Below are 10,890 nucleotides of genomic sequence, written 5' to 3'. Positions count from 1 at the left end.
CAGAAGAAAAAGTCAAGAATCGACGGTGCTGGGTTGAACGTTTTTACAAGCTGCAAGGACAATCAATCATTTTGCAAAGAAAAATGTTCCGTCGAACAAGGAAAAAGTGGACAGCACTTTTAAAATATTTTATTCAATAAGTGAGTGAGTGAGTTAAGTTTTACGCCGCTCTCAGCAATATTTCAGCTATATGGCGGCAGTCTGTAAGTAATCGAGTCTGGACCAGATAATCTAGTGATCATCGAGCATCGATCTGCGCAATTGGGAACCGATGACATGTGTCAACCAAGTCAGCGAGCCTGACCACCAGATCCCGTTAGTCGCCTCATACGACAAGCATGGGTTACTGAAGATCAATATTCTAACCCGGACCTTCACGGGAATTTCATCAGTATGTAATTGAACAGGGCAAACGTAATTAAATTTTGAAGATAGTATAGTTTACAGTCTGTGGTGGTAAAGGGAGCATATCTACATGGATTAAAAATATACTTATATGAAAAGACAATGTTATATCTTAAACACGAAGATGTTTGTGGCACCACCAGGAATCCATTCCCAGTAACAAAACGCAATGTGTTCCAGGTTTAATGTAACTAAACGCAATGAGTTCCATGTTAAATGTGACTTAACGGAATGTATTCCAGGTTGAATGTAACTAAACACAATGTGTTCCAGGTTGAATGTAACTAAACGCAATGTGTTCCATGTTAAATGTGACTTAACGGAATGTATTCCAGGATAAGTATAACTAAACACAATGTATTCCAGGTTAAGTATAACTAAACACAATGTATTCCAGGTTGAATGTAACTAAACGCAATGTGTTCCAGGTTAAATGTAACTAAGTTCCAGGTTAAATGTAACTAAGCACAATGTGTTCCAGGTTAAATGTAACTAAACGCAACGTGTTTCCGCTTGAATGTAACTAAACGCTATGTATTACAGATTCAATGTAACTTAACGCACCGTATTTCAGGTTGAATGTAACTAACTGATTGATTGGGTGGGTGGACTGGTTCATTGGGTGGCTGGATAATGGATGAATGGATGGATGGATGCACTGGTTGGTTGGTTGGTTGAGTTCAACACATTTTTAACAGTATTTCTGTATTGTAAAGGCGTGTCACCTTCACCTTATTTCGGAAGATACAATGTAGTGCTAATCACCACTGGATGTATGCAGAAACCTACCAGCATTGTATGGCTCTGACAAATAAAGAATCTTCTGAACCAAGGATCTCCTTGGATGCCAACCTGGGGACGCTGTACTATTTGCGACGCCATAGACGACTGGGACACCCATGGCCCGAGGAGACAGGAACGATTGTCAAGGCGATACCTCACACAGTATATTCTGATTCAGTTGATACAATTCTCCACGGCCACAATTAAATTAAGTTTATTGTGTTGGTGCTGGTGTCGAGATGTATCAGACTACATCAAGCTTGGAACAGGAAGCATATCACATTCCATTGCGGTACATGACTCTTTAAATACAATACGGACTGAATGAATTCATGTTGTTTTACGCCGCACTCAGTAGTATTACTGACGCTATATCAATGTGGGATGTATATGAATGATAGAGAGCAGATAGTGCAGACCATTATTGATAACATGAACAACTGTCCAGATCACGTCTATGTATAATCCATCAGACAACCCAGTGCCATTGACAAGTCTGCAACAGTGAAGATCCGGGTTACAATTGATCTTCAGCAACCCATGTCTTTCATATGAATTTGACTAAAGGGATCGGGTGGTCAGGCTCGCTGACATGTCATTGTATACTAATTGCATTGATTGATGCTCATGTTGTTGAACCTGTGAAGGTCCAGGTTAGAATATTGATCTTCAGTTACCCATGCTTGTCGTAAGAGGCGACTAACGGGATCGGCTGGTCAGGCTCGCTGACATGGTTGACACATGTCATCGCATCCAAATTGTGTAGATCGATGCTTATGATGCTGATCACTGGATTGTCTGAACCGCCGCCAGATAGCTGGTATATTGTTCAGTGCGGCGTTAAACAACAACCAACCCAATCATTTCAGTCTGCCAGGGGACCTAACCTGAACAGAATATCAACGAGATAAACTAATGTAAGGTAAGTACAACACCAATATTACCTATTATGGAAACCTAGAAGGGAAATTGTCGCTTTGTCATATGGTTGCACTTAAACCAACAAAGCAAAACGTTCAAGACGAAGAAAGGCGCGACAAGAGGGCCAGGCGACAACGTCATAATTATGTTGATCATTTCTCATTGTCGCGCTTTGAATAATATTTTTATTGACGACAATACGACTACGTTTTAGTGTCTAAACACGTGGCTTTGTCCTTCTAAACACGTGACATTGTCCTTCTAAACACGTGGCATTGTCCTTCTGCATACAATGTGTAAGCAGGGATTCAAAATGCGCGGCAACACGACAATGTACCTTCAAGAATTCCATATTTTTCATTTTGTTCCGATATCGTTTATATGAAACACCCATTGAGATATATTTCTATTCATAAAAAGTTCAAAGTCCACGCGCTATAAATCAAATCCACCAATGGACAGACGAAACCGTTTGGAACTTATGCGTGAGCCCACGACAGCACGGGAATAATGGATGTGACGCACATTGTTCAACGTCAACATATGCGGACATAAACAGATATATATAACATGATTAATGTACGTTTTAGAGATTGTCACTGTGTAAGGTTTTATAAAACAGTTATTTCAATAGAAAATAATTTTTCAAAGCTCACTGCACGAACTTCAATGTTGCCCTCGGCTAGCCAAGCTAACATCAATAGCTTCCAACCCAGTTTATTGTCCATGTCGCTTGAGTGCATCACAAAAACAGTTGGTTCATTCTGTACGAATTGACATGCTGCAGTTTCAGTTTTAATCATTTCGATAATTAAGATAAGGACAAATTAAAGTCTCTCCAAATACGAATGTTTTCAAGCACTCAAGAACGATAACTGCAATGTCTCGGGGAAGGGGTTGGGATAACCCAATGTCAGAATGATAATGGTCCTGATGGAGTGGCTTATGTTTGACATCTATGGGTTGGGTAGAATGGCTACGGAAGAGGTAGATTGGCTACGATTGGATACGTTTTTCGACAAAGTCTATGAATCAGAATACTTCAAAGACGTAGATGACGCAGGTAATATAGACCAGCAACGATTATGGTCCTTCTTGTGCCACGGAAAGAAGCAACAACAAATTCCATGCCTTGATGTAGACGGTGAAAGGATATATGATCCGCGCTCTATTTGCAAGAGTGTATATAAGGACCAAGGAGAGAAACATCTTGATGACAAACGTAAGTCTGACATAGAATCAGAAATAGAACAACTGGGAAACAAACTTCGCTCACTAGAGTCTGACATAAGTTGTATAACCACATTTGCAAAAGACACATGAACAACAACGCAGCAGGAACAGACGGTGTAAGTCATGAACATCTGAAAGTCGGTGGATCTTACCTGTATGTAGCCTTAGCCGAGCTGTTCAACGCCATCCTGATGTCCGATACATTCCAAAAGAGTGGACCCAGCGTCTCATCATTGCCATATATAAAGGCGGCCAGAGGTCGAAGCTCCAGCCAGACTCCTATCAAGGTGTCACGCTGCTTCCTGTAATACTCGACATCATTCCCGTCCAATCATCAGTATGGCTTCCAGGAAGGACTGTCTTCGTGTCATTCATCCCTTGTCATCGAAGAAACTGTTCACCACTACCTTGAGAGATCAGATAATGTTTACGTCTGCTTCCTCCACAGCTCCAAAGCATTTGACACCTTGTGGCGTGCAGGTCTTCTCCATAAACTGTACACTCTGGGCATACGGATAGCCACTGACAGTATGTATAAATCCATGACAAGTTGTGTTGCAGCCAACAAAGAACTATCATACTGGTTCCAACTATACAGAGGTAGGAGACAAGGAAGTGTTCTCCACGCAAAACTATACCTGCTCTACATAGATGGTCTACTACAACGTCTCAGTCAAAGTAAGAAAGGGGCAATGGTCCTTGGCCTTCATATTGCTGCACCAACACAGGCGGATGACATCACCCTAATGAGCCCAGTGAACACAAATCTACAAGACGTGGTCAACATCTGTCAAGAATACACTTCAACATGGATATTCACCTTCTCTCCAATAAGCTCCCAAGTCGTTCGGTTTGGCAAAAGGGACAAGATGATGGCACCGATACTTCTACACAAGGAAGTAGTTCCAGCAGTGTCAGAGGCCAACCATGTTTGGATTATCCCGAACTCCCAATTCAACTCCTGGGAAAGAACACTACAGAGCTGTTCCAACCTGAAATCAACCACAAGGGCACTTTCCAGATTGTCATCCACTGGGGCAAAGCCCAATAACATCATCTAAGCTACTGCGATCAGTTGCTATACCAAGAGCACTATTCGGTTGTGAACTGTGGTCCAATATCTCCAGTCCTGAGATGATAGCGCTGGAACGAGCACAACGTTTTGCCCTAAAGCTCCTACAAGGCCTCCCCCACCACACTAGAACTGACATATGCAGTGCACTCCTCGGCTGGACTTCACTGGAAGCACATATTGATGTCAAGAAGCTCCTCTTGCTTGGACAGCTGTGTAATAACAAGAAGCATCTACTACCACGCCAGATTCCCAGGACCAGGTTGTATCTACACAGACGTAACGGCGGAAGACCCACTGCTAGTTTGATCCCATACATTTAAAGAATCTTCGGAAAACACAAACTAATGGCACATATGGAGAATTTTCTAAATTCAGGCACATTCGAAAAACAACAGGAATAGAAACGAATGGTAAAGACAGCAGTTCACAACACAGAGACCACCAACTGGAACACACGTCTCAACTCTGACCCTGACCTTCAACACTTAAAGACCAACCACCCAACACTGCGACCTCAAAATCTCCAAAGACTACCCTGAACTGAAGAGAACAGCATTATTCATCATCAGGAGATGTGCGTCATGGAGACCAGGAAGAGACACAGGGATGTGCAAACTGTGTGACAGACTATGTGCAGACCTCCTGACTCATGGTGAATGTCAATTTGAGCCGGATACCAACCTGAGGGATATCCTTTGGTCTGACATCAGCTGTGTTGGTCCCCTTGCGATCAGCGTATGCCTTCACGAGAAGCCAGATGTAGACATTGTTGCATGTCTGTTGTCTTGCAACCCACCAATGCAGACCGATGCAGAAACGAGCCAACTATACGCCAAGAGTGTAATAAAAAACTTTTCTATCATCACCTCCATTTTCAGTAACATATAGCAAAGTACTTAAGCATCCTAGTCTCTCTGTAAATCTATGTAAATAATCTTACGCCATGTCCTTGTACTCTCCTTTGGAGGAAATAGAAATATGATTAGACATGTATGGGTTTGGTAGAATGGAGGAAGATTGGTTACGGTTGGATACAGTATCTATGGATTAGATACAATGGCTATTGGATGGATACAGTAGCTATGGATTGGAGAGAATAGCTACGTGTTGGACAAAGTAGCTATGGATTGGATACAATGGCTATTGGTTGGATACAGTATCTATGGATTGGAGAGAATAGCTACGTGTTGGACAAAGTAGCTATGGATTGAAGGGAATAGCTACGGTTTGGACAAAGTAGCTATGAATTGGAGAGAATAGCTACAGGTTGGATAGAGTAGCTATGGATTGGAGAGAAAAGCTACGGTTTGGACAAAGTAGCTATGAATTGAAGAGAATAGCTACGGGTTGGACAAAGTAGCTATGAATTAAAGAGAATAGCTACGGGTAAGATAGATTAGCTATAGATTGAAGTGAATAGCTACGGGTTGGACAAATTAGCTATAGAATGAAGGGAATAGCTACGGGTTGGATAGAGTAGCTATGGATTGGAGAGAATAGCCACGGGTTGGATAGAGTATCTATGGATTGGAGAGAATAGCCACGGGTTGGGCAAAGTAGCTATGGCTTGAAGAGAATAGCAACGGGTTGGACAAATTAGCTATAGAATGAAGGAAATAGCTACGGGTTGGATAGAGTAGCTATGGATTGGAGAGAATAGCCACGGGTTGGATAGAGTATCTATGGATTGGAGAGAATAGCCACGAGTTGGGCAAAGTAGCTATGGCTTGAAGAGAATAGCTACGGGTTGGATAGATTAGCTATAGATTGAAGTGAACAGCTACGGGTTGGATACAGTATCTATGGATTGAAGAGAATAGCAACGGGTTGGACAAATTAGCTATAGAATGAAGGGAACAGCTACGGGTTGGATAGAGTATCTATGGATTGGAAAGAATAGCCACGGGTTGGATAGAGTATCTATGGATTGGAGAGAATAGCCACGAGTTGGGCAAAGTAGCTATGGCTTGAAGAGAATAGCTACGGGTTTGATATAGTAGCTATAGATAGAAGGGAATAGCTACGGGTCGGACAAAGTAGCTATGGATTGGAAAGAATAGCTACGGGTTGAGCAAAGTAGCTATGGCTTGAAGAGAATAGCTACGGGTTGGATATAGTAGCTATAGATTGAAGGGAATAGCTACGGGTCGGACAAAGTAGCTATGGATTGAAAAGAATAGCTACGGGTTGGACAAAGTAGCTATGGATTGAAGATAATAGCTACGGGTTGGACAAAGTAGCTATGGATTGAAGAGAATAGCTACGGGTTGGATAGAGTAGCTATGGACTGAAGGGAATAGCTACGGGTCGGACAAAGTAGCTATGGATTGAAAATAATAGCTACGGGTTGGATAAAGTAGCTATGGACTGAAGGGAATAGCTACGGGTTGGATAGAGTAGCTATGGATTGAAGATAATAGCTACGGGTCGGACAAAGTAGCTATGGATTGAAAATAATAGCTACGGGTTGGATAAAGTAGCTATGGACTGAAGGGAATAGCTACGGGTTGGATAAAGTAGCTATGGATTGAAGAGAATAGCTACGGGTCGGACAAAGTAGCTATGGATTGGAATGGATTGGAATAGCTACGGGTTGGATAAAGTAGCTATGGATTGAAGAAATAGAAGGAGGATAAGCTAGCTATGGAGATTGAAGGGAATAGCTACGGGTTTAGCTATGGATTGAAGGGAATAGCTACGGAGCTATGGACAAAGTAGCTATGGATTGAAGGAATAATAGCTGGACAAAGTAGCTATGGATTGAAGGGAATAGCTACGGGTTGGATAAAGTAGCTATGGACTGAAGGGAATAGCTACGGGTTGGATAAAGTAGCCATGGATTGAAGATAATAGCTTGGATAAAGTAGCTATGGATATGAAGATAATGAAGCTACGGGTTGGATAAAGAGCTAGCCATGGATTGCTATGGGCTGGATAGAGTAGCTATGGATTGAAGATAATAGCTACAGGTTGGCATAATAGCTACGGGTCGGACAAAGTAGCTATGGACTGAAAATAATAGCTACGGGTTGGATAAAGTAGCTATGGACTGAAGGAATAGCTACGCCATGGTTGGATAGAGATAAGTAGCTATGGATTGAAGATAATAGCTACGGGTTGGATAAAGTAGCTATGGACTGAAGAATAGCTACGGGTTGGATACAGTAGCCATGGATTGAAGGAATAGCTACGGGTTGGATAGAGTAGCTATGGATTGAAGATAATAGCTACGGGTTGGATAGAGTAGCTATGGACTGAAGGGAATAGCTACGGGTCGGACAAAGTAGCTATGGATTGCAGATAATAGCTACGGGTTGGATATAGTAGCTATAGATTGAAGGGAATAGCTACGGGTCGGACAAAGTAGCTATGGATTGAAGAGAATAGCTACGGGTTGGATAGAGTAGCTATGGATTAAAGAGAATAGCTATGGAGTGACAAAATACCTACTGACTAGATAGAGCAGCTATGGGTTGGATACAGTAGCTGTGGATGGGAGAGATCAGCTACAGGTTGGAGATAATGGCTACGGGTTCGATAGAGTAGCTATGGTTTGAATACAATAGCTACAGATTGGCACGAATAGCTATGGGTAGGATAGAATAGCTATGGGTAGGATAGAATAGCTATGGGTAGGATAGAATAGCTATGGGTAGGATAGAGTAGCTATGGGTAGGATAGAATAGCTATGGGTAGGATAGAATAGCTATGGGTAGGATAGAATAGCTATGGGTAGGATAGAGTAGCTATGGGTAGGATAGAATAGCTATGACAAATCCATGGATGGCTATCATTAATGATGAATGAGTTCGGACGTTTCGATACAGATTATTGAAGCGTCGTCAAGCAGGATTCAAGAAACTGTATCGAAACGTCGGACCGATGAAATAAGTTGAAGTTGTTAGATGAAATACTAACAGAAGTTGTTATCCATCACTACATCTGTCGTTATTACACTTCCCAACTTCTAAAATGCCACTCATAGAAGCAAGAGTAGGTATGGACTGGATAGCCCTGTTTACGAAGCGCCCATATTGCACGTCAATTTTGTTCGCAAGCTTTACAAGTATTGTATGTGCGCTTCGTTAGACTTTGCCCGGTCCTCAAAGCAGTATGTAGAAATTGAACTTGAGACATTTCCTGTCACAAGGGAATCGATGCACAATAGATAAGCACAAATCAGTCAGATGATCACAGCGTGATATTTTCAACTTGAATTGTGATTTTGGTTGCTACATCTTCCAACTAGCATGCCTTGCTTAGGGAAGTATCGTTATGATTCCTATTGAGATGGAGTTGTACGGAGAGTGTAGTTTGTTCAGAAATATGCCTGGACTTCAATAGTTTGTTGGCAGTGTTAAACAAACTGAAATGAAAATGTATGTATATAATTATGTACATCGGAGAGTGGTGTTTTAACCCTGAAAACAGATAAGTATATTTTGTGTTCACTGAACCACTGATCTCACTGTGTCATTTCTAAAGCGGGAAGAGTTGCCTATTGTATGTAAAATCTGTGAAGGAAGGTGTGGGGGTGTTTCAAAAACATAGATAAATTACAATAATCGAAATTCTTAGTTTGTACGTCTGTTTATTCAATCGAATAATCACATAACCACATTAACACGAGTACAAAATATTACCAATGCGAAGTAATAGAATTATATGTGCGAGCGTGCGTGCCTGTGTGTGTGTCTTTGTTTTGGTTTTCATTGTCTGTTTGTTGCAGCTATATGGTATTTGGTTATGGTCTGTAAAGATTCGAGTGATCAACAGCATGAGCATCGATCTTGGTCCCTGTTTGAATCTCTCTCTCTCTCGCGCTCTCTCTCTCTGAGTGAGTGAATGTGTGTGTTTGTGTGTGTGTGTGTGTGTGTGTGTGTGTTTGTGTGCGTGCGTGCGTGCATGCGTGCATGTGTGTGTGAGGCAGCGGGGGACGGGGGCACGTGTATCATATGGTCCCGTGTTGTTTTCGGGTTTTTTGGCTTCAGTTTTGTGTTACCTGTTTGTAATTTGGTATACGCCCTGTCAATATTTTTAGTAGATTTGGTTAGTTTAGAATTTGAATTTTGGTATTTACTTTGCGACTTTAGGAATATTTTTTTTTTATAGGCTTTTTAGATAATGAATAATTTCGTTTTTAGATAATGGTATGTTTAAGTTGGCGAGTTTAAGCGCAACTTAATTTGTCTTTACCAAACACAATAACATGGGCAGGGATCCATATGAACTCTATCTTTTTTCGTTTTGGGGGTCTCTGGGAATTAAAATGTTATTGTGTTGTTTGACGAGCGGGACGTGGAGTGCTGTTACTATGTACATCAATTCTGCTGTAAAAACCGATTGGCTGTTTGTGACGCAAATCCATTTATAGTCACAATAACGTCTCACGTGTACTCTTAGAAAAAACAGCTTGAATCAAACCATTTGTCATTGTAAGACCAGTTACATGTGACTGCCTACTGCCTTCCATAGAAAGAACACTCCTGCACAAGATAAGCTCAACATATACAAGACTTCGTACTACCCGTGCAGCGAGTGTTCTGACTGGTCACTTGAAACACCTGATGCCACTTGTAGGTCACGCCACACAAATGTCATACGATCACGTGACTGGAAAATTAAGACTAATCATAATCAGTAGCCTCGGTTGCTCAGTGCGGGATCAACTGTGAGATCGTATTACCTGAACGACTAGTTAGACTAAGTGTTTTTAAACATAAACATTCCATAATAGAATGTAAGAGTTAATAGGAAAATGTAATGTGGTGTTTACTCTTTGAATCACCGAGTTATTCTATTGATGCCTGTATATATACTATTTCTAAATAGTTTCACGAATGAGGTGAATATTCAAACTGTATCTCATATTAGTAAAGCGCAATTGTTTATTTCTTCTTGGAGTGGCATCGTTAGAAGGTAAGGGTCAGATAAGGACAGACTTTATGGATGAACAATTTCTTTAATCAGGTGATGCGACGTTTCGATACAGATCCTTGCATAGTTGTCAAGCAGGTATGAAACTGGTTTTCTACCTGTTTCATGCCTGCTTGACAGCGATAAAAATAAAGGTTGTCCTTAACTGTTTATTCCATCATTAAATTACATTTGTGACGTCATTCCATTGTCTGCTCGCTCCATTACCTTTCAGGAATGGAGCGATGTGTACCAGTTTCAAATTTAAGACTTCATTTTGACATTTAATTTTGATAACAGAGATATTACCAATACTTTGAATGTAACTCAAGTAGGGTAATATCCTCGTAACTCTCCATTCCTTAAAAATAATAGGCCTCGGCTCCATTATTTTTAAGTGAGTGAGTTTAGTTTTGCGCCGCACTCAGCAATATTCCAGCTATATGGCGGCGGTCTGTAAATAATCGAGTCTGGACCAGACAATCCAGTGATCAACAGCATGAGCATCGATCTGCGCAATTGAGAACCGATGACATGTGTCAACCAAGTCAGCGATC

This window comes from Haliotis rubra, unplaced genomic scaffold (genome assembly GCF_003918875.1).
Source record: "Haliotis rubra isolate DU_JTF1 unplaced genomic scaffold, ASM391887v1 Scf48, whole genome shotgun sequence".
Classification (NCBI taxonomy): domain Eukaryota; kingdom Metazoa; phylum Mollusca; class Gastropoda; order Lepetellida; family Haliotidae; genus Haliotis; species Haliotis rubra.
Note: the sequence above shows the minus strand (reverse complement) of the source record.